At 44.1% G+C, this 14514-nt stretch overlaps 1 protein-coding gene across 1 annotated transcript in view; it reads right to left on the bottom strand.

Moving 5' to 3' along the window:
• The window catches only part of LOC139392446 (hippocalcin-like protein 1), a 77982-nt gene extending 64726 nt beyond the window's left edge, over positions 1 to 13256 (bottom strand). Inside the window, exon 1 of the mRNA XM_071140439.1 lies at positions 12944 to 13256. The gene's annotated coding sequence lies outside the window, so the exon portion shown is untranslated. The remainder of the gene's footprint in view (positions 1 to 12943) is intronic.
• Between the last annotated feature and the right edge of the window lie 1258 nt (positions 13257 to 14514).

Genomic DNA, 14514 nt, shown 5'->3' with positions numbered 1-14514 from the left:
ATGTTAACCACTAAACACAGAATAGCCACTTGTGCGCATACTCCCTCAAACCGTTTGGAGGAAACTACAAAATAATATAAAATAATGCCACAGAATTCCAAGCAAATCTTGTCTGCTAAATGAACTAGTGTAGCCCACAGCCATATGGCATAGCCAGATCAGGACCTGACATAAGGACATCTCAGAGGATGCTATTCTGTTCTTCTGAAATAGAATACATTTCATTCATTCCTGTTTCTTTAGACCTGTCTGTGTGGAAGCCAGGAGATGCTAAATGTGTTTATCTTAATTAACCGGCCATTACCGGCCAGAAGTAACTAAGTCAGAGTCAGTATAAATGAACTAAGTCAGAGTCTGTATGAAGTAACTAAGTCAGAGTCTGTATGAAGTAACTAAGTCAGAGTCAGTATGAAGTAACTAAGTCGGAGTCTGTATGAAGTAACTAAGTCAGAGTCAGTATAAATTAACTAAGTCAGAGTCAGTATGAAGTAACTAAGTCAGAGTCAGTATGAAGTAACTAAGTCAGAGTCAGTATGAATTAACTAAGTCAGAGTCCGTATAAATGAACTAAGTCAGAGTCAGTATGAATGAACTAAGTCAGAGTCAGTATGAATGAACTAAGTCAGAGTCAGTATGAAGTAACTAAGTCAGAGTCAGTATGAAGTAACTAAGTCAGAGTCCGTATAAATGAACTAAGTCAGAGTCAGTATGAATGAACTAAGTCAGAGTCAGAATGAAGTAACTAAGTCAGAGTCCGTATAAATGAACTAAGTCAGAGTCAGTATGAATGAACTAAGTCAGAGTCAGAATGAAGTAACTAAGTCAGAGTCCGTATAAATGAACTAAGTCAGAGTCAGTATGAATGAACTAAGTCAGAGTCAGAATGAAGTAACTAAGACAGAGTCTGATTGAAGTAATTAAGTCAGAGTCTGCATCTATTAACTAAGTCAAAGTCAGGGGAATGATTTCTGGACAGGACATTAAAGGTAAAATCCTCTGTATGTAAGTATATTACAGTGTATTAGAGCTAGGGAAAATGTCCCATTAATGTGATGAGACTTTGGGGCAATGCTCAGACCCCCTTAATCAGTGAGAACGCCCTCTACCTCTCTCTCTCTCTCTCTCTCTCTCTCTCTTTCTTTTTTGAGTCACACACTTTGTTTGTGAATGAGAGGGTGAGGGAAGGTGAACTTCATTATTTTAAAGTTGTTCTTCACAGAGGTGATGAAAAAGGATGCATGAATAGAGGAGGGGCTCCCGGACTGTTTTCCAGCTCTCTGATGAGAAGACCTTGTTGCTGTAACTCTCCTTCAGACCTGTCTACTTCTCTCACCCGCTTCTATAACTCTCCATCTCTCTCACCAGCTTCTATAACTCTCCATCTCTCTCACCCGCTTCTATAACTCTCCACCTCTCTCACCAGCTTCTATAACTCTGCATCTCTCTCACCAGCTTCTATAACTGTGCATCTCTCTCACCAGCTTCTATAACTCTCCACCTCTCTCACCAGCTTCTATAACTCTCTACCTCTCTCACCAGCTTCTATAACTCTCTACCTCTCTCACCCGCTTCTATAACTCTCCTTCAGAACTCTCCCCTTTACCCCTCACCCCTTTTTCAGACCTCTCTCCCCTCACCCCTCCTTCAGAACTCTCTCCCCTCCCTGTCACTCCCTGACCGTAGAGCTTTTTATGTCTCTATTTTTGGGCTGGTCAGGGTGTGATTTGGGTGGGCATTCTATGTTATTTTTCTATGTGTTTCTATTTCTTTGTTTTGTTTCTTTGTTTCTCAATCAGGGACAGCTGTCGATCGTTGTATCTGATTGAGAACCATACTTAGGTAGCTTTTCCCCACAGGGTTTTTGTGGGTAGTTGTTTTCCGTATCAGTGTTTGCACCTTACGGGACTGTTTTGGTTTCATTTATTCTCTTGTTATTTTGGTATTTAGTGTTCAGTTCAATAAATAAATATGAACACTTACCACGCTGCACCTTGGTCCTCTCCTTCCAACAGCCGTTACACTCCTTCAGACCTCTCTCCCTAGTCTTAACCCTTTAACCTGACCCCTAAACTTAACCCTAACCCCTAGCCCAGCTAATGTCAGCCACCTAGCTAGAATTCGTAACACATCACATGTATGCATATAATTAGTAAAATATAGTACATTTAGCAAATTTGTTACATATTGTACGTTTTGCAAATTCGGATCATATAATACACATTTTAATTTGTAACATACAGTAGCTGTCACAACCTGATCTGTTTCACCTGTCTTTCAGCTTGGCTCCAACCCCCTGCAGGTGTAGCCCATCTTCCCCAGTATCCCCGGTGTATTTATACCTGTGTTGTTCTCTGTTTGTCTGTTCGTCTTGTCAGCTCTTACCAGCGTGCTTTCCCGCCTTCCTGTTTGTCTAGTTCTGTTTCTTAGTTTTTCCCGGTTCTGACCATTCTGCCTGCCCGGACCCGGACCCCGAGCCTGCCTGTCGTCCTGTACCCGCCTGACTCTGACCTGATCACAAACCCCTGCCTGCCCTGACCCCGTGGCTGCCTCCGTCCTTTACCCGCCTGACTCTGACCTGATCACGAACCTCTACCTGTCCTGTGTTTCTAATAAATGATCTGAGAAGTGTACTATCTGCCTCCTGTGTCTGCATCAGGGTCATATCCTGAGTCTTGAAAGTATCACATGAAATGGGGGGGTTGTACATCCAAAAATGAATAGGCTACCTGGGGCCGCAGGTAGCCTAGAGTGTTGGACTTGGAACCAAAAGGTTGCAAGATCAAATCATCAAGCTGACAAGGTTACAAAAAACTGTTGTTCTGCCCCTGAACAAGGCAGTTAACCCACTAGGCGGTCATTGACAATAAGAATTTGTTCTTAACTGACATGCCTAGTTAAATAAAAGTGAACATTGTTTTTGAAAAATACATACCAAAGGAAAAGTAACATCATATTTACATACTGAATAATACTAAATGCTGTGAGAACAGGTTGAAAATAACACATTAGGAGACAGAACAGTATGTAGAGTATGGCAAAAACACAAAATGCCATTCCATTTGCTCCGTTCCAGCTGTTATTATGAGCCGTTCTCTCCTCAGCAGGCTCCTGTGACACAAACACACACGCACACACAAGCAGGCACACATACATTCCAGGGCCAGAGGTTACAGCTTTCCCAAATAAGGTTAAAACAAATCCAGCATATACTGTCGGAGCATTCAGGGGAGAGAGAAAAAGCCTGGGAAACAACCTCAATCTAGTCTGCTATGCTAACTTCCCACATTCTAGAAGCCTAGACTGCTATGCTAACTTCCCACATTCTAGAAGCCTAGTCTGCTATGCTAACTTCCCACATTCTAGAAGTCTAGACTGCTATGCTAACTTCCCACATTCTAGAAGTCTAGACTGCTATGCTAACTTCCCACATTCTAGAAGCCTAGACTGCTATGCTAACTTCCCACATTCTAGAAGTCTAGACTGCTATGCTAACTTCCCACATTCTAGAAGCCTAGTCTGCTATGCTAACTTCCCACATTCTAGAAGTCTAGACTGCTATGCTAACTTCCCACATTCTAGAAGTCTAGACTGCTATGCTAACTTCCCACATTCTAGAAGTCTAGACTGCTATGCTAACTTCCCACATTCTAGAAGTCTAGTCCGCTATGCTAACTTCCCACATTCTAGAAGTCTAGTCCGCTATGCTAACTTCCCACATTCTAGAAGTCTAGTCCGCTATGCTAACTTCCCACATTCTAGACGTCTCGGCCCTGCATGTCATGACGAAGGGGGACTAAAAATACCTCACACACACGACTCTCATCAGAAAGGCCCTCTAAGCGAGAATTTCTCCTTCACCAGAGATCATGTGGCACCGTGTGTGTGTCACTGGGAGGGCTGAGCTGAGAGAAGAGGCACTAGCTACCTGGGAGTACATTTCCCACAATACACTGCTTCAGCCTGTACTAATCTGTACTCTATGTGCTGGATACCAGGTGAAATAAAAATCTGTTGGTGAGACCTAGAGCAAGGCACTTAAAACCAAATTGCTCCTGCAAGTCCCTCTGGATAAAGAGTGTCTGCAAAATGATGACAACATAAAATGTATTTCCATTTCAGCCAGCCACTACACCCACCATCTCAGATCTGAAATCGTTTCCATAGTTAGAGAGAGAAGATGAGCACTCCTATACCATTATTAGGTTGAAATATTAGTTTGATCTCTGAGAAATTAAACTAATTGATTTCACCCAAATGTGGCCATTTTAACATTTACAGGATTCATTTAACATTCATTAAAGAAATGTATAAAAAAAAAAAATCAAAAACCAAAATACCTTATTTACATAAGTATTCAGACCCTTTGCTATGTGACAAGAAATTGAGTTCAGGTGTATCCTGATTCCATTGAACATCATTGACATGTTTCCTCAAATTGTTTGGAGTCCACCTGTGGTAAATTCAATTGATTGGAAATAATTTGGAAAGGCACACAACTGTCTATATAAGGTCCTACAGTTGACAGTGGATGTCAGTGCAAAAACCAAGCCATGAGGTCGAAGGAATTGTCCATAGAGCTCTGAGACAGGATTGTGTTGAGGCAGAGATCTGGGGAAGGGTATCCTCAAAACCATTCTGCAGCATTGAATGTCCCCAAGAACACAGTTGAACACAGTTGCCTACATCATTCTTACTAGGCAATCGCGGGGAGAAGGGCCTTGGTCAGGGAGGTGACCAAGAACCAGATGGTCACTCTGAGAGTCCTCCAGAGTTCCTCTGTGGAGATGGGAGAACCTTCCAGAAGGACAACCATCTCTGCAGCACTCCACCAATCACGCCTTTACGGTAGAGTGGCCAGACGGAAGCCACTCTTCAGCAAAAGGAACATGACAGCCCACTTGGAGTTTGCCAAAAGGCACCTAAATACTCTCAGACCAGAAGAAATAAGGATCTCTGGTCTGATGAATCCAAGATTAAACTCTTTGGCCTGAATGCCAAGCGTTACGTCTGGAGGAAACCTGGCACCATCCCATTGGTGAAGCATGGTGGTGGCAGCATCGTGCTGTGGGGATGTCTTTCAGCGGCAGGGACTGGGAAACTAGTCTCTGCACACTGCCCTATCCCATCTGGACAAGAGGAATACCTATGAAAGAATGCTGTTTATTGACTATAAATCAGCATTCATCACCATAGTTCCCTCCAAGGTTGTCATTAAGCTTGAGGCCCTGGGTCTGAATCCCGCCCTGTGCAACTGGGTCCTGGACTTCCTGACAGGCTGCCCCCAGGTGGTGAAGGTAGGAAACAACACCCCCACTCTGCTGATCCTCAACACTGGGACCCCACATAGGTGCGTGATCTGCCCCATCATGTACTCCTTCTCTTAGGTCAGTTAGGATCACCACTTTATTTTAAGAATGTGAAATGTCAGAATAATAGTAGAGAGAATTATTTATTTTAGCTTTTATTTCTTTCATCACATTCCCAGTGGGTCAGAAGTTTACATACTCTCAATTAGTATTTGGTAGCATTGCCTTTAAATTGTTTAACTCGGGTCAAACGTATTGGGTAGCCTTCCACAAGCCTCCTGTTTTTGTTTTATTATTTCATACTGTGTTGTATCACTAGCCACTTTAAACTATGCCACTTTGTTTATTTAGTGTTTTCCTAGCCACCGTGCTTCTACACTTGCATTGCTTGCTGTTTGGGGTTTTAGACTGGGTTTCTGTACAGCACTTTGAGATATCAGCTGATGTACGAAGGGCTATATAAATACATTTGATTTGATTTGAATTTGATTTGTTTACACACCCTATATTATTCATCTCATATGTATTAACTGTACTCGATAACATCTACTGCATCTTGCCTATGCCGTTCTGTACCATCACTCATTCATATATCTTTATGTACATATTCTTGATCCCTTTACACTTGTGTGTATAAGGTAGTAGTTTTGGAATTGTTAGGTTAGATTACTCGTTGGTTATTACTGCATGGTCGGAACTAGAAGCACAAGCATTTCGCTACACTCGCATTAGCATCTGCTAACCATGTGTATGTGACAAATAAAATTCGATTTGATCTTGTCCAGCCATCTTGTCTCAAGATGGAAATAAGTCCCAGACTTTGTCCTCCATGATTTTATTAACGTGCTTTTTCAAGTTTTATGCTTGTTTATTTTTAAATGGTCGTATTAATAAACTAAACTAAAAATCCCTTTAAATTGTTTAACTCGGGTCAAATGTTTCAGGTAACCTTCCACAAGCTTCCCACAAAAAGTGGGGTGAATTTTGGCCCATTCCTCCCAACAGAGCTGGTGTAAGTGAGTCAGGTTTGTAGGCCGTCTCTCTCTCTCTCTCTCTCTCTCTCTCTCTCTCTCTCTCTCTCTCTCTCTCTCTCTCTCTCTCTCTCTCTCTCTCTCTCTCTCTCTCTCTCTCTCTCTCTCTCTCTCTCTCTCTCTCTCTCTCTCTCTCTCTCTCTCTCTCTCTCTCTCTCTCTCTCTCTCTCTCTCTCTCTCTCTCTCTCTCTCTCTCTCTCTCTCTCTCTCTCTCTCTCTCTCTCTCTCTCTCTCTCTCTCTCTCTCTCTCTCTCTCTCTCTCTCTCTCTCTCTCTCTCTCTCTCTGACCACTGCACTAGAGCACAGCACCAGTCACTGTCTGAACTGACCACTCAGTACAGAGACCAGAATAAAGACACCTATTGACCAGGAATATTAACGCCAAGTCCTCTTTGAGAACGCAATAAATCATTTAGAGGATGTTCTGAGGGCAAGGGGGGGGGGGGGGGGGTGCTCAACTCAATATTAGGGTGGTGTTCCTAATGTTTTGTGTACCCAGTGTAGTACCACGTCTTCTAGGAGTTTTTCACTGTGTGAACAAAAATATGTTATTATTCCTGCCATTACCCACAAATCCTGGATAACAGTTATAATTAAATAGGGTCCTTAGGTGTTTTTCACAGCCCTAGGGTAGCTGTATTCTGCTCCAGAGAGGAGAAACACACACACACACACACTTTCCAAAGCCTCTCAGAATGTCTGTATGACAGAGAGGAGAGAAGGCCCCTTACAGTCATTACAGCTGCTTATAAAATGCCTCCAACCTACACAGAGAGAGCTGCACTCGCTGCATGCATCCCAAATGCCACACTATTCCCTATATAGTGCACTATACCAGGGCCCATAAGGGAACAGGGGGCCATTTGAGCCACATCCCACCAGTCTGTTTGGATTGAAGATACATACACAGCTGGGGGGGAATCCTAGCATGGCATTCTCCAGATTCTGTTCAGGCATAAGAGAGTCTCCTAAATTGAAAGGACCCTTGAGGACTTAATAAAAGGAAAATTCCACCCAGAAACTATATTTTGGTATTTGTTTCATTAGTCCATTGTTGACCCAGTCCCACATTGTTTTGTTTGTCAGCAATCAAGTTGTCAAGATGTGTAACTTTCAAAATACAGAAATGCAAGATGGGGCGGCAGGGTAGCCTAGTGGTTAGAGCGTTCGACTAGTAACCGGAAGATTGCAAGTTCAAATCCCTGAGCTGGCAAATCTGTTGTTCTGGCCCTGAACAAGGCATTTAACCCACTATGCTGTCATTGAATATAAGTATTTCTTCTTATTAACTACCTTGAGGTTAAAAAAAAGGTTTAAAAAAAAGATGCAAAGCTTTGACAAAAGGCTGTGAGGCCAATAACTAAGCTCAATACTGGCAAGCGCAGTGAACTGTTTTTCATTTTTTGTTGTTGATTTGATTAGAAAATAGGAAGAAAATAGAATAAGTATTGGGCTATAGTCAGAGGTAGAACAGAGGTAATGAGAGGAGGAGAGGATGGATTTGTGTAGTGATATGATCTTGCAGGGTCATCAGTACAGAGGGTACATAATGCCTTATCTCAATCACAACAACCCAGAGATATTAACTCAACAACACACTTTAGGCCCACTAATGGAAAGGAGAGGAGAGGAGGAGGTGGAGGAGAGAGGAGAGAGGAGGTTTGGAGAGGAGGGAGGAGGGGAGGATAGGAGAGGAGGAGGATTGGAGAGGAGGAGAGAGGAGAGGAGAGGAGGAGGGGAGGATTGGAGAAAGAAGAGGAGAGAGGAAGGAGGAGGGGAGAGAGGAGGATTGGAGTGGAGGAGAGAGGAGAGGATTGGAGAGGAGGAGGGAGGAGAGGAGGGGAGGAGAGGAGGATAGGAGTGGAGTGGAGTGGAGGAGAGGAGGAGAGAGGGGGTAAAGGAGAGTAGGATTGGAGGAGAGAGGAGAGATTGTGGATGTACTGTAGTGTATGGGAGGAGAGTGTAGGAGAAAGGAGAGTGTAGGAGAGATTGTGGATGTACTGTAGTGTATGGGAGGAGAGTGTAGGAGAAAGGAGAGTGTAGGAGAGAGGAGAGTGTAGGAGAGAGGAGAGTGTAGGAGAGAGGAGAGTGTAGGAGAGAGGAGAGATTGTGGATGTACTGTAGTCTATAGGAGGATAGTGTAGGAGAAAGGAGAGTGTAGGAGAGAGGAGAGTGTAGGAGAGAGGAGAGTGTAGGAGAGAGGAGAGTGTAGGAGAAAGGAGAGTGTAGGAGAAAGGAGAGTGTAGGAGAGAGGAGAGTGTAGGAGAGAGGAGAGTGTAGGAGAGAGGAGAGTGTAGGAGAGAGGAGAGTGTAGGAGAGAGGAGAGTGTAGGAGAAAGGAGAGTGTAGGAGAAAGGAGAGTGTAGGAGAGAGGAGAGTGTAGGAGAGAGGAGAGTGTAGGAGAGAGGAGAGTGTAGGAGAAAGGAGAGTGTAGGAGAGATTGTGGGTGTACTGTAGTGTATGGGAGGAGAGTGTAGGAGAAAGGAGAGTGTAGGAGAGAGGAGAGTGTAGGAGAGAGGAGAGTGTAGGAGAGAGGAGAGTGTAGGAGAGAGGAGAGATTGTGGATGTACTGTAGTCTATAGGAGGATAGTGTAGGAGAAAGGAGAGTGTAGGAGAGAGGAGAGTGTAGGAGAGAGGAGAGTGTAGGAGAGAGGAGAGTGTAGGAGAGAGGAGAGTGTAGGAGAGAGGAGAGTGTAGGAGAGAGGAGAGTGTAGGAGAAAGGAGAGTGTAGGGGAGAGTGTAGGAGAGAGGAGAGTGTAGGAGAGAGGAGAGTGTAGGAGAGAGGAGAGTGTATGAGAGAGGAGAGTGTAGGAGAGAGGAGAGATTGTGGATGTACTGTAGTCTATAGGAGGATGGTGTAGGAGAAAGGAGAGTGTAGGAGAGAGGAGAGTGTAGGAGAGAGGAGAGTGTAGGAGAGAGGATAAAGAAGAAGGTACACGTCTCCTGCCCCACAAGAGGATCCAGCATGCTTGACCATGTATACACAAACATCCATGACATGAACAAAGCCATCCCCCGCCCCCCACTTCGGCCAATAAGATCACGTCTCACTGTTCCTAGAGGGAGCCACCAACACAGAGAATAGTGAGGCGCTGGACAGAGGACGCAGACTCAATGCTGCAGGATGGTTTTGAGAATACTGATCGGAATATGTTCAAAACATTCATCCACCAACATTGAGGAATATACATTGTCCGTCAAAGGCTTCATTAGGAAATGTGTTGATGATATTGTACCCACAATAACATTCCGGACATACCCCAACCAAAAACCCTGGATGAACGGAGAAATCCATAGCATGCTGAGAGACCAAACTGCAGCATTCAATGTCAGCAGAACAAACTCCGATGACAAAGTGGCGCGCGACGCATACGAGGCATACAGACTCAAACTTTAATTGATCTTCGACCCCTCAGACTCTCGTTGCATGTGGCAAGGACTACAGACTATCACAAACTATAAGGTAAATCCAGCTGTGTGGTGCCAACTGAAGCCTCACTCACAGAAGAGCTTAAGAGCTGCTCGCATCGAGGCAGACAATACCGAGCCATCCAGGAGGACTCTCGCTGTTCTGGACGACCAGGTGCTTTCGCTCTCCTAGGCTGACGTGAGGAAAACTCTCAAAAAGAGTGAATACTCACAAAGCCGCAAGCCAACATGGAATCCCCGGGCCGCATCTCAGACATCTTCAACCTGCCCCCGTCCCAGGCTGTAATCCCAACCCCCCCTGTTCCAGGCTGCAGTCCCAATCCCCCATGTCCCAGGTTGTAATCCCAACCCCCCCTGTCCCAGGCTGCAGTCCCAATCCCCGATGTCCCAGGTTGTAATCCCAATCCCCCATGTCCCAGGTTGTAATCCCAACCCCCCCTGTCCCAGGGTGCAATCCCAACCCGCCCCTGTCCCAGGCTGTAGTCCCAATCCCCCCTGTCCCAGGTTGTAATCCCAACCCCCCCTGTCCCAGGGTGCAATCCCAACCTGCTTTAATAGACCACCATTGTCTGGACAAGAGAAACACCTATGTGAGAATGCTGTTCATTGACTACAGTTCAGCATTTTAACACAATTGTTCCCTCCAAGCTCAGAGCCCTGGGTCTGAACACCACCCTCTGCAACTGGATCCTGGATTTCCTGACGGGCCGCCCCCAGGCTGTGAGGACTGGCAACAACACGTCCTTCACACTGACTCTTAAACCCAGGGATCCCCCAGGGGTGTGTCCTTAGTCCTCTGCTGTACTTCCTGTTCATCCACGACAGTGTGGCATTGCACCACACCAACTCCCATCATCAAGTCTCCATGACGACACCGCATTTGCAGGCCTGATAATCAACAATGACAAGTCAGCCTATAGGGAGGAAGTAAGTGAACTGGCATAGTGGTGTCATGACAACAACCTCTCTCTCACATCAGCAAAACAAAAGAGTTGATTGTTGACTTCAGGAAGCAGAGTCAGCAGTTTTAAGTTCCTCAACGTCCACATCGCAGAGGACTTGACATGGACCAACAACAAAAGGTCAAGAGGTCGCAACAGCATCTCTACTTCCTAAGGCGGCTGAAGAAATTCGCAGTCCCCCCCCTTCTCCAAATACTTTCGCTGCACCATCGAGAGCGTCCTGACCGATTGCATCACAGCCTAGTACGAGAAATGGTCTGTCAGCGACCGCAAGGCCCTCCAGCTGGTGGTGTATAGGCTCAGGCGATACACCGTTTATACCGTATGAACGGTTACAGCAGAGACATCTCTCTGACATCTCTCCTGGATCAAGATCCTTGTTGTTCACCAATGTGTTTAAAAAATAAAATGTTTATAGCGCCCATTTGTTTGCACATTCGGTAATACCTTAGATGGTACTTAATGCAAATAAGTCTGAGCATAGATCAGCTGAGTTCACCTAAATAACCCTTTCAATGTATAAAAAAGACTGACCTTAGATCAGTCTAAGGGCAGCTTCCTCCAACTCCTTTCCTGTAGGCTACTGATGGCACTCTTAACCAGATAATGCTATTGCTATCACATTTATAAGATGCATTAATGGCACACTACTAACAAATCTTGCGCATTCGCTTGAAACGGACTCGGTAATGCATCAGCAGTGATGGCTCCATTCATTCTCTCTCTCTCTCTCTCTCTCTCCACCGTGCCATTCAACTACCGGTAAACACTACAGGCCTTGATCTTAAGTATCGATGAAGTGGTTAAAACAAGGGATTTTACGTGACTCATAAAATATTATTGACATGTTGTTTCTTTTAACAGGCAGGGAGGAAGTAAACCGTGACGCGAGAGGTCATTATAGAATGCAATTGCTCATTCTGCTATTTTATTTAGACTTTTGCAAGAGTAGGCTATGATATTAGGCCTATATCATGTAACATGTAAATAGTATATGCCAAAGCATTGGTTTAATATGTTTGTTTTATCTTTAGATTGTGGAGGCTACATACAACACTAGACCCAGGCTGATATCACTGTCAACAAATACACAGGATAGGCTAAATAACAAATATCGGTCCCGCTATGGGAAAGCATCAACTTAGCATAAGCCTCTGAGCCACATGTATAGGCTAATTATTAAAACCATAATCCTTAACGTCACTGCGTCCACACACCGTGACACCGTCTACTGTAGACTACTGTACAGCGCATCATAACCTAACACATTCCATAACCTATACAATTCAACAATCTTTCAATTCCCAAACAACAGCATTACATCGTCTGAAGAGGGCAGAAGAAGAGAACAACGTGAGATTCTGACGAGAGAGGGAGAGAGATTCCTAGGAGCACATTGAGCGCACCGCGTCGTGAATGTTACCGTCTCATCTCATTCTTTTATCCCGCGTTTCAATAGATTAATTTAATACATACAAATGATAATCATATTTATGATATCGTTGTTGTTTTGCAATCATTGAATCCGGTTTATACAGCCTATTGTATATGGAAAGGGCTACCGTCCAATCATTGAATCCGGTTTATGCAGCCTATTGTATATGGAAAGGGCTACCGTCCAATCATTGAATCCGGTTTATGCAGCCTATTGTATAAGGAAAGGGCTACCGTCCAATCATTGAATCCGCTTAATACAGCCTATTGTATATGGGAAAGGCTACCGTCCAATCATTGAATCCGCTTTATACAGCCTATTGTATATGGGACAGGCTACCGTCCAAGCATTGAATCCGGTTTATGCAGCCTATTGTATATGGGAAAGGGCTACCGTCCAAGCATTGAATCCGCTTCATACAGCCTATTGTATATGGGAAAGGGCTACCGTCCAAGCATTGAATCCGCTTCATACAGCCTATTGTATATGGAAAGGGCTACCGTCCAAGCATTGCACACTCTATAATTGAACAAACAAAACATGATCATTAGGCCTATATAATGGAAACAACGGTTCTCCAAGACGAAATAAATATATTTCTTGCACATCTTTCAGAGAGAACGCACGCGGTATTCGATCAACAATAGCGAGCCCAACGTACCAGTGCAACGCTGTCAAACCATTAACTATTCAAAACCGATATAAAACATTTCAGGCAGATGTGAAAGATGTGTTGATTGATTGGAAACAAGCATCATTCATTCATTCGGTTAATTCTTACCCTTTATCTAAGAGAGAGCTCCGCAAGCTCCTGATCACCGAGCGTCGCGATGGGGACGTGGGAGCGAGAGAGACGGGAAGAGATGGGGGGAAGTTCGGTTTTGTCTGGCTGCGTCCTCCGGTCGATAGATGTGAGATGGGAGAGAGTCCGGACTGGCTGCTTCGAACACACAGCTACTGTCTCTACTTCTTTCTCCTCTTATGCTGCTACTGCGGCTGAGCCCTGCAAACCATGTTAACGTGACACCGTCACACTCAAGCCTCGTGAGACAACAACCAGCGGACAGAGAGAGGCAGATAACGGGCGGGTGGGCGCGTGCTTCCACGGGGATAAGAGAGCGAGAGAGTTGGTAGATGGGATTTAAGGAGGGGGGGGGGGGGGGGGGTATCCGAGGGATTGCGTGGTACGAGTTTAATTAGATAGCCATACGCCTATTGGCACAGCAGTTTGTGTGTCAGGGCGCACAGGCAGCTCTTTCTCTCTCGCTCTCTAGACTTGAGAGGATGGAGTTCAGTAGACATTATGGATAAAAGATAGAGCGCCGCTATATCCTCCTAGAATATTACAGGCTATTTACAAATAGTGGCCACAATCATTTCCGTTAACCCTTTCATAAATAGACCATTTGCCAACTAGGCTTACTGGTTACTAACACTTTGGGTTCAAATGTATATCATCTTACCAATTTGACAAGCCTTCAATTGACCAGGTGTCATATTAAAGTTTGGATGAATGTTGCTGTATAGCACATTATTACTTTAAACAACTGATATAAGAACCGGGACATGAGATGAAGTAGAAATGACCGTGGGCATTGTTTAATGCGTTTCATTCGACAAGACATTCCACTCGTTCCAATGTAACTCAGCAGAGGAGCATTACGGTTGCCTTGAAAAGACAGCCAGAATATCAACGCACAACATATTTCCCCTTACCCTTTACTTTTGATGCCTCATAAGGAAAAAAAGTGAATATTCATTTGTTTTGCACATGATTTTATTTTTCAGTCTTTATCAGTAAAGAAACGTCATTCTTTATGTTTAATATAAAAGTTATTCAAGTTATGTAACAATGGAACTATTTCGGCGAGGCCATTCTCTGGCGGGTGACATGGCCCTGATTTGTCATGCTGGATTCCATTTGCTTCCATGAATGAGCAGAACTCTTCAGACACAAGTTAGGGAGCCATTATCGCTGTCGTGTCTTTGGCATCATTAAAACTGAAGACTTATTTATCAACTCTCTGTAATTATTATTACACGATTAAACTGATTTAATCACGTAACTGTAATTAACTAGGAAGTCGGGGGCACCAAGGAAAATATTCAGATTACAAAGTTATAATTTTCCTAATATAACTTTTCAGATATTTGATCAATTAGTCTTCTGATTAATGACTTATTCTTTATTTTACCTCACGTTAGTCTCATTCCAAACGTCGTAAATTGTTGGTTATCTGCACGAACCCAGTCTTCACTATGAGTCATCCATACATCAATTGTCTTAAATTATTTATTTACTAACTAACTAAATAATCACAGAAATGCATAAACAAACAGTAGATAGTTACA

This window comes from Oncorhynchus clarkii, chromosome 32, assembly GCF_045791955.1.
Source record: "Oncorhynchus clarkii lewisi isolate Uvic-CL-2024 chromosome 32, UVic_Ocla_1.0, whole genome shotgun sequence".
NCBI classification, from domain to species: Eukaryota; Metazoa; Chordata; class Actinopteri; order Salmoniformes; family Salmonidae; genus Oncorhynchus; species Oncorhynchus clarkii.
Note: the sequence above shows the minus strand (reverse complement) of the source record. Positions and strands in the feature narration are given on the sequence as shown.